Here is a 14,329-nt window from a genome sequence, read left to right as displayed (position 1 = left end):
TAGTAGTAGGTAGAGGGTCAGGGACAGGAAGAAGGTCAGGGATAAGGAGAGGGTCAGGAGTAGGGAGTGGTGAGGGATAGAGAGAAGTTGAGGAGTAGAGATTTGGTCAGGGATAGGGAGCGGGTCAGGGGTAGGGAGAGGTTCAGGGATATGGAGAGGGTCAGGAGTAGGGAGAGGGTCAGGATGGGGAGAGGGTCAGGAGCAGGCAGTGAGTCAGGGATGGGGGATGGTCAGGCATAGGGCGAAGGTCAGGAGTAGAGAATGGGTCAGGGATAAGGAGAGGTTAGGGATAGGGAGAACATCTGGAGTAGAGAGAGGGTCAGGCCCAGGAAGAGGGTTAGGGATAGGGAGAGGTTCAGGGATAGGGAGGGGGTCAGGAGTAGATGGAGGGTCAGGCCCAGGTAGAGGGTCAGGGATAGGGAGAGGGTCAGGGATAGGGAGGGGGTCTGGGATAGGAGAAGGGTCAGGAGTAGGGAGAGGATGAGTGATAGAGAAAGGGTCAGGAGTAGGGAGAGTGTCAGGGATAGGGAGAAGGTCAGGAGTAAAGAATCGGTCAGGGATAGGGAGAGGGTCAGGGATAGGGAGAGGGTCAGGGATAGGAGAAGGGTCAGGAGTAGGGAGATGGTCAGGAGGATGGTGTGGGTCAGGGATAGGGACAGGGTCAAGGATAGGGAGTGGATCAGGACTAGGGAGAGAGTCAGGAGTAGATAGTGGGTCAGGGACAGGAAGAGGGTCAGGGTTAGGGAGAGGGACAGGGATAAGTAGAGGGGGTCATGGATAGGGCGAGTGTCAGGGATAGGGAGAGGGTCAGGGATAGGGAGAGGATCAGGAGTAGGGAATTGGTCAGGAGTATGGAGTGTGTCAGTGATAGGGACAGGATCAGGGATAGGGAGAGTGTCAGGAGTAGGGAGAGGGTTAGTAGTAGGTAGGGGCAGGGACAGGAAGAGGGTCAGGGATAAGGAGAGGGTCAGGAGTAGAGAATGGGTCAGGGATAAGGAGAGGCTTAAGGATAGGGAGAGGGTCAGGGATAGGAGAAGGGTCAGGAGTAGGGAGAGGGTGAGGGATAGGGAGAGGGTCAGGGGTAGGGAAAGGGTCAGGTGTAGGGAAAGGGATGGAGATAGGGAAAGGGCTAGAAGAAGGGACTAGGTCAGTGATAGGGAGAGGGTCAGGAGTAGGGAGAGGGTCAGGGATAGGGAGAGGGTCAGGGTTAGGTTGAGCGTCAGGACGAGGGAGTGGGTCAGGGATAGGGAGACTGTCATGGATAGGTCAAGTGTCAGGGATAGGGAGTGGGTCAGGAATAGGGAGAGGATCAGGATTAGGAAGTTGGTCAGGGGTACGGAGAGTGTCAGTGATAGGGACAGGATCAGGGATAGAAAGAGGGTAAGGACCTGGGAGAGGGTTAGGAGTATGGAGAGGGTCAGGGATAGGGAGAGGGTCAGGGATAGGGAGAGGTTCAGGGATAGGGAGAGGATCAGGAGTAGGGAATTGGTCAGGAGTGTGGAGAGTGTCAGTGATAGGGACAGGATCACGGATAGGGAGAGGGTCAGGACTAGGGAGAGGGTTAGGAGTATGTGGAGGGTCAGGAATAGGGAGAGGGTCAGAGATAGGTAGAGGGTCAGGGATTGGGGGAGGGTCAGGAGTAGGCAGTGAGTCAGGGATAGGGAGCGGGTCAGGGATAGGGAGAGGGTCAGGGTTAGGGAGAGGGTCAGGAGTAGGGAGAGGGTCAGGGATAGGGAGAGGGTCAGGAGTAGGAAGTGAGTCCGGGATAGGGAGAGAGTCAGGGATAGGGAGAAGTTCAGGAGTAGAGAATGAGTCAGGGATAGGGAGAGAGTCAGGTATAGGGAGAGCGTCAGGGATCAGGATAGGGTCAGGTGTAGGGAAAGGTTCAGGATAGGGAGAGGGTCAGTGACAGGGAAAGAGTCAGGGGTAGAGAGAGGGTCAGGGATAGGTTGAGGGTCAGGTGTAGGGAAAGGGTCAATAATAGGGAGACGGCCAGAAGTAGGGAGTGGGTCAGGGATAGGGAGATGGTCAGGAGTAGGAAGAGGGTCAGGGATCGGGAGAGGGTCAGGAGTAGGGAGTGGGTCAGAAGTACGGAGTGTATCAAGGATAGGGAGAGGTTTAGGGATAGGGAGAGGGTCGGGGATAGGGAGAGGGTCAGGGATAGGGAAAGGGTCAGGATAGGAAGAGGGTCAGGGACAGGGAGAGGGTCTGGTGTAGGGACATGGTCAGGTGTAGGGAAAGGGATGGAGTTAGGGAAAGGGCCAGAAGAACGGATGGGGTCAGGGATAGGGAGAGGGTCAGGAGTAGGGAGAGGGTCAGGGATAGGGAGACTGTCATGGATAGGGTGTGTGTCAGGGATAGGGAGTGGGTCAGGAATAGGGAGAGAATCAGGAGTAGGAAGTTGGTCAGGGGTACGGGGAGTGTCAGTGATAGGGACAGGAGCAGGGATAGGAAGAGGGTCAGGACTAGGGAGAGGGTTAGGAGTAGGTAGAGGGTCAGGGATAGGGAGAGGGTCAGGGATAGGTAGAGGGTCAGGTTAGGGAGAGGGTCAGGAGTAGGGAGAGGGTCAGGCAGAGGGAGTGGGTCAGGGATAGGGAGAAGGTCAGGGATAGGGAGAAAGTCAGGAGCAGTGAATGGGTCAGGGACAGGGAGAAGGTCAGGGATAGGGGAGCGGTCATGAGTAGGGAGCGGGTGAGGGATAGAGAAAGGGTCAGGAGTAGGGAGAGGGTTAGTGATAGGGAGAAGGTCAGGAGTAAAGAATCGGTCAGGGATAGGGAGAGGGTCAGGAATAGGGAGAGGGTCAGGGATCGGAAGAGGGTCAGGAGTAGGCAGTGAGTCAGGGATAGGGAGAGGGTCACGGATAGGGAGAGGGTTAGGGACAGGTATAGGGTCAGGAATAGTGAAATGGTCAAGAATAGGGAGAATGTGTCAGGGATAAGGAGTGTGTCAGGTATAGGGCGAGGCTCCGGGATAGGGAATGGGTCAGGGATAGAGGGAGGGTCAGTGGTATGGTGAGGATCAGGGATAGGGAGTAGATCTGAGATAGGGAGAGGGTCAGGGACAGGGAGAGGGTCAGGAATAGGGAAAGGGTCAGGAATAGGGAGATGGTCAGTAGTAGGGAGAGGGTCAGGGATAGGGAAAGGGTCAGGAGTAGGCAGTGAGTCAGGGATAGTGAGAGGGTCAGGGATAGGGACAAGGTCAGGAGTAGGGAGAGGGTCAGGGATAGGGAGATGGTCAGGAGTAGGGAGGGGGTTAGAAGGAGGGAGTGTGTCAGGATAGGGAGAGGGGCACGATTAGGGAGAGGGTCAGGGATAGGGAGACGGTCAGGGATAGGTAGAGGGTCAAATGTAGGGAAATGGTCAGAGATAGGGAGAGGGCCAGAAGTATGGAGTGGGTCAGGGATAGGGAGAGAGTCAGGGGTATGGAGACTGTCAGGGATATGGAAACATTCAGTTATAGGGAGAGGGTCAGGGATAGGTAAAAGGTCAGGAGTAGGGAGAGTGTCAGGGATAGGGAGAGGGTCAGGGATAGGGATAGGGTCAGGACTAGGGAGAGGGTCAGGAGTAAATGGAGTGTCAGGCCCAGGAAGAGGGTCAGGGATAGGGAGAGGGTCACGGATAGGGGAAGTTTCAGGACTAGTGAGAGGGTGAGGGATAGAAAAAGGGTCAGGAGTAGGGAGAGGGTCAGGTATAGGGAGAAGGTCAGGAGTAAAGAATCGGTCAGGGATAGGGAGAGGGTCAGGGATAGGGAGAGGGTCTGGGGTAGGGAAAGGGTCAGGGATAGGTAGAGGGTCAGGTTAGGGAGAGAATTCCTGATGAAGGGCTCTGGCCCGAAACGTCAAATTTCCTGTTCCTTGGATGCTGCCTAACCTGGTGTGCTTTAACCAGCAACACATTTTCAGCAGGTTAGGAAGAGGGTCAGGAGTAGGGAGATGGTCAGGCAGAGGGAGTGGGTCAGGGATAGGGAGAAGGTCAGGAGTAAAGAATCGGTCAGGGATAGGGAGAGGGTCAGGAATAGGAAGAGGGTCAGGGATCGGAAGAGGGTCAGGAGTAGGCAGTGAGTCAGGGATAGGGAGAGGGTCACGGATAGGGAGAGTGTCAGGGACAGGTATAGGGTCAGGAATAGTGAAATGGTCAAGAATAGGGAGAATGTGTCAGGGATAAGGAGTGTGTCAGGTATAGGGCGAGGCTCCGGGATAGGGAATGGGTCAGGGATAGAGAGAGGGTCAGTGGTATGGTGAGGATCAGGGATAGGGAGTAGATCTGGAATAGGGAGAGGGTCAGGGACAGGGAGAAGGTCAGGAATAGGGAAATTGTCAGGAATAGGGAGGTAGTCAGTAGTAGGGAGAGGGTCAAAGATAGGGAAAGGGTCAGGAGTAGGCAGAGTCAGGGATAGCGAGAGGGTCAGGGATAGGGAGAAGTCAGGAGTAGGGAGTGGGCCAGGAGTAGGGAGTGGGTTAGGAGGAGGGAGTGTGTCAGGATAAGGATTAGGGAGACGGTCAGGGATAGGTAGAGGGTCAAATGTAGGGAAAGGGTCAGAGATAGGGAGAGGGCCAGAAGTATGCAGTGGGTCAGGGATAGGGAGAGGGTCAGGGGTATGGAGAGTGTCAGGGATATGGAAACGTTCAGGTATAGGGAGAGGGTCAGGGATAGGGAGGGGGTCAGGAGCTGAGGTGGGTCAGGGATAGGGAGAGGGTCAGGAATGGGCAGTGAGTCACGGATAGGGAGAAGGTCAGTGATAGGGAGAAGGTCAGGAGTAGAAAATAGGTCAGGGATAGGGAGAGGGGCAGGGATAGGGAGAGGGTCAGGAGTAGGGAGTAGGTCAGGGGTATGGAGAGAATCAAGGATCAGGAGAGGGTTAGGGATAGGGAGAGGGTCAGGGATAGGGAGAGGGTCATGGGTATGGTGAGTGTCAGGGATAGGGAATGGATCAGGGATAGGGAGAAGTTCAGGAGTAGTGAGTTGGTCAGGGAAAGGGAGCGGGTCAGGGGTAGGGACAGAGTCTTGGATAGGGAGCGGGTGGGATGAGGAGAGGGTCAGGAGTAGATAGAGGGTCAGGGATAGGGAGAGGGTCAGGAGTAGGGAGAGGGGCAGGAGTAGGCAGTGAGTCAGGGATAGGGGAGGGTCAGGCATAGGGAGAAGGTCAGGAGTAGAGAATGGGTCAAGGATAAGGAGAGGGTTAGGGATAGGGAGAAAGTCAGGAGTAGGGAGAGGGTCAGGGATAGGGAGAGGGTCAGGGACAGGGAGAGGGTCAGGGGTAGGGAGAGGGTCAGGTGTAGGGAAAGGGATGGAGATAGGGAGAGGGCCAGAAGAAGGGAGTGGGTCAGGGATAGGGAGAGGGTCAGGAGTAGGGAGAGGGTCAGGGATAGGGAGAGGGTCAGGAGTAGGGAGAGGGTCAGGGATAGGGAGAGGGTCAGGGTTAGGGCAAGCGTCAGGAGGAGGAATTGGAACAGGGGTAGGGAGACTGTCATGGTTAGGGCGAGTGTCAGGGATAGGGAGTGGGTCAGGAATAGGGAGAGGATCAGGAGTAGGGAGTTGGTCAGGGGTACGGATAGTGTCAGTGATAGGGACAAGATCAGGATAGGAAGAGGGTCAGGACTAGGGAGAGGGTTAGGAGTAGGTAGAGGGTCAGGGATAGGGACAGGGTCAGGGATAGGTAAAGGGTCAGGATAGGGAGAGGGTCAGGTATAGGGAAAGGGTCAGGTTAGGGAGAGGGTCAGGAGTAGGGAGAGGGTCAGGGATAGGGAGAGGGTCAGGACTAGGGAGAGGGTCAGGAATAGATGGAGGGTCAGGCCCAGAAAGAGGGTCAGGGATAGGGAGAGGGTCAGGGATAGGGAGAGGATCAGGGATAGGGGAAGGGTCAGAGTAGGGAGAGGGTCAGGAGTAGGGAGAGGGTCAGGAGTAGGCAGTGGGTCAGGGATTGGGAGAGGATCAGGGATAGGGAGGTCAGGAATAAAGAATAGGTCAGGGATAGGGAGAGGGTCAGGTATAGGAAAAGGGTCAGGATAGGGAAATGGTCAGGGACAGGGAGAGGGTCAGGAGTAGGGAGAGGGTCAGGGGTAGGGAGAGGGTCAGGGTTAGGGCAAGCGTCAGGAGGAGGGATTGGAACAGGGATAGGGAGACTGTCATGGTTAGGGCGAGTGTCAGGGATAGGGAGTGGGTCAGGAATAGGGAGAGGATCAGGAGTAGGGAGTTGGTCAGGGGTACGGATAGTGTCAGTGATAGGGACAAGATCAGGATAGGAAGAGGGTCAGGACTAGGGAGAGGGTTAGGAGTAGGTAGAGGGTCAGGGATAGGGACAGGGTCAGGGATAGGTAGAGGGTCAGGATAGGGAGAGGGTCAGGTATAGGGAAAGGGTCAGGTTAGGGAGAGGGTCAGGAGTAGGGAGTGGGTCAGGGATAGGGAGAAGGTCAGGAGTAGAGAATAGTTCAGGGATAGGGAGAGGGACAGGGATAGGGAGAAGGTCAGGGATAGGGAGAGGGTCAGGTGTTGGGAAAGGGTCAGGATAGGGAGAGGGTCAGGGACATGAAGAGGGTCAGGGATAGGGAGAGGGTCAGGGATAAGGAGAGTGTCAGGTGTAGGGAAAGGGTAAGGGATAGGGAGAGGGCCAGAAGTAGGGAGAGGGTCAGGAGTGGGAGAGTGTCAGGGATAGAGAGAGAGTCAGGAAAAGAGAAAGGGTCAGGAGAAGAGAGAGGGTCAGGAATAAGGAGAGGGTCAGGAGTAGGGACAGGGTCAGGGATAGGTAGAGGGTCAGGGTAGGTAGTGGGTCAGGAGTAGGGAGAGGGGTAGGCAGAGGGAGTGGGTCAGGGATAGGGAGAAGGTCAGGAATAGGGAGAAAGTCAGGAGCAGTGAATGGGTCAGGGACAGGGAGAAGGTCAGGGATAGGGAGAGGGTCAGGGATAGGGAGAGGGTCAAGGATAGGGGAAGGGACAGGAGTAGGGAGAGGATGAGGGATAGAGAAAGGGCCAGGAGTAGGGAGAGGGTTAGTGATAGGGAGTAGGTCAGGAGTAAAGAATCGGTCAGGGATAGGGAGAGGGTCAGGAATAGGAAGAGGGTCAGGGATCGGAAGAGGGTCAGGAGTAGGCAGTGAGTCAGGGATAGGGAGAGGGTCACTGATAGGGAGAGTGTCAGGGACAGGTATAGGGTCAGGAATAGTGAAATGGTCAAGAATAGGGAGAATGTGTCAGGGATAAGGCGTGTGTCAGGTATAGGGCGAGGCTCCGGGATAGGGAATGGGTCAGGGATAGAGAGAGGGTCAGTGGTATGGTGAGGATCAGGGATAGGGAGTAGATCTGGAATAGGGAGAGGGTCAGGGACAGGGAGAAGGTCAGGAATAGGGAAATTGTCAGGAATAGGGAGGTAGTCAATAGTAGGGAGAGGGTCAAAGATAGGGAAAGGGTCAGGAGTAGGCAGAGTCAGGGATAGCGAGAGGGTCAGGGATAGGGAGAAGTCAGGAGTAGGGAGTGGGCCAGGAGTAGGGAGTGGGTTAGGAGGAGGGAGTGTGTCAGGATAAGGATTAGGGAGACGGTCAGGGATAGGTAGAGGGTCAAATGTAGGGAAAGGGTCAGAGATAGGGAGAGGGCCAGAAGTATGCAGTGGGTCAGGGATAGGGAGAGGGTCAGGGGTATGGAGAGTGTCAGGGATATGGAAACGTTCAGGTATAGGGAGAGGGTCAGGGATAGGGAGGGGGTCAGGAGCTGAGGTGGGTCAGGGATAGGGAGAGGGTCAGGAATGGGCAGTGAGTCACGGATAGGGAGAAGGTCAGTGATAGGGAGAAGGTCAGGAGTAGAAAATAGGTCAGGGATAGGGAGAGGGGCAGGGATAGGGAGAGGGTCAGGAGTAGGGAGTAGGTCAGGGGTATGGAGAGAATCAAGGATCAGGAGAGGGTTAGGGATAGGGAGAGGGTCAGGGATAGGGAGAGGGTCATGGGTATGGTGAGTGTCAGGGATAGGGAATGGATCAGGGATAGGGAGAAGTTCAGGAGTAGTGAGTTGGTCAGGGAAAGGGAGCGGGTCAGGGGTAGGGACAGAGTCTTGGATAGGGAGCGGGTGGGATGAGGAGAGGGTCAGGAGTAGATAGAGGGTCAGGGATAGGGAGAGGGTCAGGAGTAGGGAGAGGGGCAGGAGTAGGCAGTGAGTCAGGGATAGGGGAGGGTCAGGCATAGGGAGAAGGTCAGGAGTAGAGAATGGGTCAAGGATAAGGAGAGGGTTAGGGATAGGGAGAAAGTCAGGAGTAGGGAGAGGGTCAGGGATAGGGAGAGGGTCAGGGATAGGGAGAGGGTCAGGGGTAGGGAGAGGGTCAGGTGTAGGGAAAGGGATGGAGATAGGGAGAGGGCCAGAAGAAGGGAGTGGGTCAGGGATAGGGAGAGGGTCAGGAGTAGGGAGAGGGTCAGGGATAGGGAGAGGGTCAGGAGTAGGGAGAGGGTCAGGGATAGGGAGAGGGTCAGGGTTAGGGCAAGCGTCAGGAGGAGGAATTGGAACAGGGGTAGGGAGACTGTCATGGTTAGGGCGAGTGTCAGGGATAGGGAGTGGGTCAGGAATAGGGAGAGGATCAGGAGTAGGGAGTTGGTCAGGGGTACGGATAGTGTCAGTGATAGGGACAAGATCAGGATAGGAAGAGGGTCAGGACTAGGGAGAGGGTTAGGAGTAGGTAGAGGGTCAGGGATAGGGACAGGGTCAGGGATAGGTAAAGGGTCAGGATAGGGAGAGGGTCAGGTATAGGGAAAGGGTCAGGTTAGGGAGAGGGTCAGGAGTAGGGAGAGGGTCAGGGATAGGGAGAGGGTCAGGACTAGGGAGAGGGTCAGGAATAGATGGAGGGTCAGGCCCAGAAAGAGGGTCAGGGATAGGGAGAGGGTCAGGGATAGGGAGAGGATCAGGGATAGGGGAAGGGTCAGAGTAGGGAGAGGGTCAGGAGTAGGGAGAGGGTCAGGAGTAGGCAGTGGGTCAGGGATTGGGAGAGGATCAGGGATAGGGAGGTCAGGAATAAAGAATAGGTCAGGGATAGGGAGAGGGTCAGGTATAGGAAAAGGGTCAGGATAGGGAAATGGTCAGGGACAGGGAGAGGGTCAGGAGTAGGGAGAGGGTCAGGGGTAGGGAGAGGGTCAGGGTTAGGGCAAGCGTCAGGAGGAGGGATTGGAACAGGGATAGGGAGACTGTCATGGTTAGGGCGAGTGTCAGGGATAGGGAGTGGGTCAGGAATAGGGAGAGGATCAGGAGTAGGGAGTTGGTCAGGGGTACGGATAGTGTCAGTGATAGGGACAAGATCAGGATAGGAAGAGGGTCAGGACTAGGGAGAGGGTTAGGAGTAGGTAGAGGGTCAGGGATAGGGACAGGGTCAGGGATAGGTAGAGGGTCAGGATAGGGAGAGGGTCAGGTATAGGGAAAGGGTCAGGTTAGGGAGAGGGTCAGGAGTAGGGAGTGGGTCAGGGATAGGGAGAAGGTCAGGAGTAGAGAATAGTTCAGGGATAGGGAGAGGGACAGGGATAGGGAGAAGGTCAGGGATAGGGAGAGGGTCAGGTGTTGGGAAAGGGTCAGGATAGGGAGAGGGTCAGGGACATGAAGAGGGTCAGGGATAGGGAGAGGGTCAGGGATAAGGAGAGTGTCAGGTGTAGGGAAAGGGTAAGGGATAGGGAGAGGGCCAGAAGTAGGGAGAGGGTCAGGAGTGGGAGAGTGTCAGGGATAGAGAGAGAGTCAGGAAAAGAGAAAGGGTCAGGAGAAGAGAGAGGGTCAGGAATAAGGAGAGGGTCAGGAGTAGGGACAGGGTCAGGGATAGGTAGAGGGTCAGGGTAGGTAGTGGGTCAGGAGTAGGGAGAGGGGTAGGCAGAGGGAGTGGGTCAGGGATAGGGAGAAGGTCAGGAATAGGGAGAAAGTCAGGAGCAGTGAATGGGTCAGGGACAGGGAGAAGGTCAGGGATAGGGAGAGGGTCAGGGATAGGGAGAGGGTCAAGGATAGGGGAAGGGACAGGAGTAGGGAGAGGATGAGGGATAGAGAAAGGGCCAGGAGTAGGGAGAGGGTTAGTGATAGGGAGTAGGTCAGGAGTAAAGAATCGGTCAGGGATAGGGAGAGGGTCAGGAATAGGAAGAGGGTCAGGGATCGGAAGAGGGTCAGGAGTAGGCAGTGAGTCAGGGATAGGGAGAGGGTCACTGATAGGGAGAGTGTCAGGGACAGGTATAGGGTCAGGAATAGTGAAATGGTCAAGAATAGGGAGAATGTGTCAGGGATAAGGCGTGTGTCAGGTATAGGGCGAGGCTCCGGGATAGGGAATGGGTCAGGGATAGAGAGAGGGTCAGTGGTATGGTGAGGATCAGGGATAGGGAGTAGATCTGGAATAGGGAGAGGGTCAGGGACAGGGAGAAGGTCAGGAATAGGGAAATTGTCAGGAATAGGGAGGTAGTCAATAGTAGGGAGAGGGTCAAAGATAGGGAAAGGGTCAGGAGTAGGCAGAGTCAGGGATAGCGAGAGGGTCAGGGATAGGGAGAAGTCAGGAGTAGGGAGTGGGCCAGGAGTAGGGAGTGGGTTAGGAGGAGGGAGTGTGTCAGGATAAGGATTAGGGAGACGGTCAGGGATAGGTAGAGGGTCAAATGTAGGGAAAGGGTCAGAGATAGGGAGAGGGCCAGAAGTATGCAGTGGGTCAGGGATAGGGAGAGGGTCAGGGGTATGGAGAGTGTCAGGGATATGGAAACGTTCAGGTATAGGGAGAGGGTCAGGGATAGGGAGGGGGTCAGGAGCTGAGGTGGGTCAGGGATAGGGAGAGGGTCAGGAATGGGCAGTGAGTCACGGATAGGGAGAAGGTCAGTGATAGGGAGAAGGTCAGGAGTAGAAAATAGGTCAGGGATAGGGAGAGGGGCAGGGATAGGGAGAGGGTCAGGAGTAGGGAGTAGGTCAGGGGTATGGAGAGAATCAAGGATCAGGAGAGGGTTAGGGATAGGGAGAGGGTCAGGGATAGGGAGAGGGTCATGGGTATGGTGAGTGTCAGGGATAGGGAATGGATCAGGGATAGGGAGAAGTTCAGGAGTAGTGAGTTGGTCAGGGAAAGGGAGCGGGTCAGGGGTAGGGACAGAGTCTTGGATAGGGAGCGGGTGGGATGAGGAGAGGGTCAGGAGTAGATAGAGGGTCAGGGATAGGGAGAGGGTCAGGAGTAGGGAGAGGGGCAGGAGTAGGCAGTGAGTCAGGGATAGGGGAGGGTCAGGCATAGGGAGAAGGTCAGGAGTAGAGAATGGGTCAAGGATAAGGAGAGGGTTAGGGATAGGGAGAAAGTCAGGAGTAGGGAGAGGGTCAGGGATAGGGAGAGGGTCAGGGACAGGGAGAGGGTCAGGGGTAGGGAGAGGGTCAGGTGTAGGGAAAGGGATGGAGATAGGGAGAGGGCCAGAAGAAGGGAGTGGGTCAGGGATAGGGAGAGGGTCAGGAGTAGGGAGAGGGGCAGGAGTAGGCAGTGAGTCAGGGATAGGGGAGGGTCAGGCATAGGGAGAAGGTCAGGAGTAGAGAATGGGTCAAGGATAAGGAGAGGGTTAGGGATAGGGAGAAAGTCAGGAGTAGGGAGAGGGTCAGGGATAGGGAGAGGGTCAGGGACAGGGAGAGGGTCAGGGGTAGGGAGAGGGTCAGGTGTAGGGAAAGGGATGGAGATAGGGAGAGGGCCAGAAGAAGGGAGTGGGTCAGGGATAGGGAGAGGGTCAGGAGTAGGGAGAGGGTCAGGGATAGGGAGAGGGTCAGGAGTAGGGAGAGGGTCAGGGATAGGGAGAGGGTCAGGGTTAGGGCAAGCGTCAGGAGGAGGAATTGGAACAGGGGTAGGGAGACTGTCATGGTTAGGGCGAGTGTCAGGGATAGGGAGTGGGTCAGGAATAGGGAGAGGATCAGGAGTAGGGAGTTGGTCAGGGGTACGGATAGTGTCAGTGATAGGGACAAGATCAGGATAGGAAGAGGGTCAGGACTAGGGAGAGGGTTAGGAGTAGGTAGAGGGTCAGGGATAGGGACAGGGTCAGGGATAGGTAAAGGGTCAGGATAGGGAGAGGGTCAGGTATAGGGAAAGGGTCAGGTTAGGGAGAGGGTCAGGAGTAAGGAGAGGGTCAGGGATAGGGAGAGGGTCAGGACTAGGGAGAGGGTCAGGAATAGATGGAGGGTCAGGCCCAGAAAGAGGGTCAGGGATAGGGAGAGGGTCAGGGATAGGGAGAGGATCAGGGATAGGGGAAGGGTCAGAGTAGGGAGAGGGTCAGGAGTAGGGAGAGGGTCAGGAGTAGGCAGTGGGTCAGGGATTGGGAGAGGATCAGGGATAGGGAGGTCAGGAATAAAGAATAGGTCAGGGATAGGGAGAGGGTCAGGTATAGGAAAAGGGTCAGGATAGGGAAATGGTCAGGGACAGGGAGAGGGTCAGGAGTAGGGAGAGGGTCAGGGGTAGGGAGAGGGTCAGGGTTAGGGCAAGCGTCAGGAGGAGGGATTGGAACAGGGATAGGGAGACTGTCATGGTTAGGGCGAGTGTCAGGGATAGGGAGTGGGTCAGGAATAGGGAGAGGATCAGGAGTAGGGAGTTGGTCAGGGGTACGGATAGTGTCAGTGATAGGGACAAGATCAGGATAGGAAGAGGGTCAGGACTAGGGAGAGGGTTAGGAGTAGGTAGAGGGTCAGGGATAGGGACAGGGTCAGGGATAGGTAGAGGGTCAGGATAGGGAGAGGGTCAGGTATAGGGAAAGGGTCAGGTTAGGGAGAGGGTCAGGAGTAGGGAGTGGGTCAGGGATAGGGAGAAGGTCAGGAGTAGAGAATAGTTCAGGGATAGGGAGAGGGACAGGGATAGGGAGAAGGTCAGGGATAGGGAGAGGGTCAGGTGTTGGGAAAGGGTCAGGATAGGGAGAGGGTCAGGGACATGAAGAGGGTCAGGGATAGGGAGAGGGTCAGGGATAAGGAGAGTGTCAGGTGTAGGGAAAGGGTAAGGGATAGGGAGAGGGCCAGAAGTAGGGAGAGGGTCAGGAGTGGGAGAGTGTCAGGGATAGAGAGAGAGTCAGGAAAAGAGAAAGGGTCAGGAGAAGAGAGAGGGTCAGGAATAAGGAGAGGGTCAGGAGTAGGGAGAAGAGCAGGGATAGGGAGAGGATCAGGGATCGGGACAGGGTCAGGGATAGGGCGAGGGTCAGTACTCGGGAGAAGGTCAGGAATAGATAGAGGGTCAGGGTTAGGAAGAGGGTCAGGGAGAGGGAGACGGTCAGGGATAGGGAGAGGGTCACGAGTATGGAGAGGGTCAGGGATAGGGAGAGGGTCAGGAGTAGGCAATGAGTCAGGGATAGGGGAGGGTCAGGCGTAGAGAATGGGTCAGGGATAAAGAGAGGGTTAGGAGTAGGGAGAGGGTCAGGGATAGGGTCAGGAGTAGGGAGTGGATCAGGGATAGGGTGAGCGTCAGGGATAGGGAGAGGGAGAGGGATAGTGAGAGAGTCAGGTGTAGGGAGAGAGTCTGAGAGAGGGAGAGGGTCAGCAATAGGGAGAGGGTCAGGAATAGGGAGAGAGGAGGGAGTGCATCAGGGCTACGGAGAGGGTCAGGGAGAGAGAGAGAGAGGGTCAGGGCTACGGAGAGGGTCAGGGATAGGGAGAGGGTCAGAGATAGGGAGAGGGTCAGGAAGAGGGAGTGGGTCAGGGATAGGGAGAGGGTCATGGATAAGGCGAGTGACAAGGATAGGGAGAGGGTCAGGAATAGGGAGAGGATCAAGAGTATGGAGTTGGTCAGGGATACAGAGACTGTCAGTGATGGGGACAGGATCAGGGATAGGGAGAGGGTCAGGACTAGGGAGAGGGTTAGGAGTAGGTGGAAGGTCTGGGACAAGAAGAGGGTCAGGGATAGGGAGAGGGTCAGGCATAGGAAGAGGGTCAGGAGTAGGGATTGGACCAGGAGTAGGGAAAGAATCAGGGATAGGGAGAGGGTCAGGATTAGGGAGAGGCTCATGGATAGGGACAGGGTCAGGAAGAGTGAGTGGGTCAGGGATAGGGAGAAGGTCAGGAGTAGGGAAAGGGTCAGGAATAGTGAGATGGTCAGGAGGAGGGACTGGTTCAGGGACAGGAAGAGGGTCTGGGACTGGGAGATGGTCAGGAATAATGAAAGGGTCAGGAGTAGGGAGAGGGTCAGGAGGATGGAGTGCGTCAGGGATAGGGACAGGGTCGGGAATAGGTAGTGGGTCAGGACTAGGGACCGAGTCAGGAGTAGATAGAGGGTCAGGGACAGGAAGAGGGTCAGTGTTAGGGAGAGGGTCAGGGATAGGTAGAGGGGGTCATGGATAGGGCGAGTGTCACGGCTAGGGAGAGGGTCAGGGATAGGGAGAGGATCAGGAGTAGGGAATTGGTCAGGAGTATGGAGAGTGT

Source organism: Hemiscyllium ocellatum, chromosome 11 (assembly GCF_020745735.1).
Source record: "Hemiscyllium ocellatum isolate sHemOce1 chromosome 11, sHemOce1.pat.X.cur, whole genome shotgun sequence".
In the NCBI taxonomy this organism is placed as follows: Eukaryota; Metazoa; Chordata; class Chondrichthyes; order Orectolobiformes; family Hemiscylliidae; genus Hemiscyllium; species Hemiscyllium ocellatum.
This window is presented reverse-complemented; position numbering follows the sequence as displayed.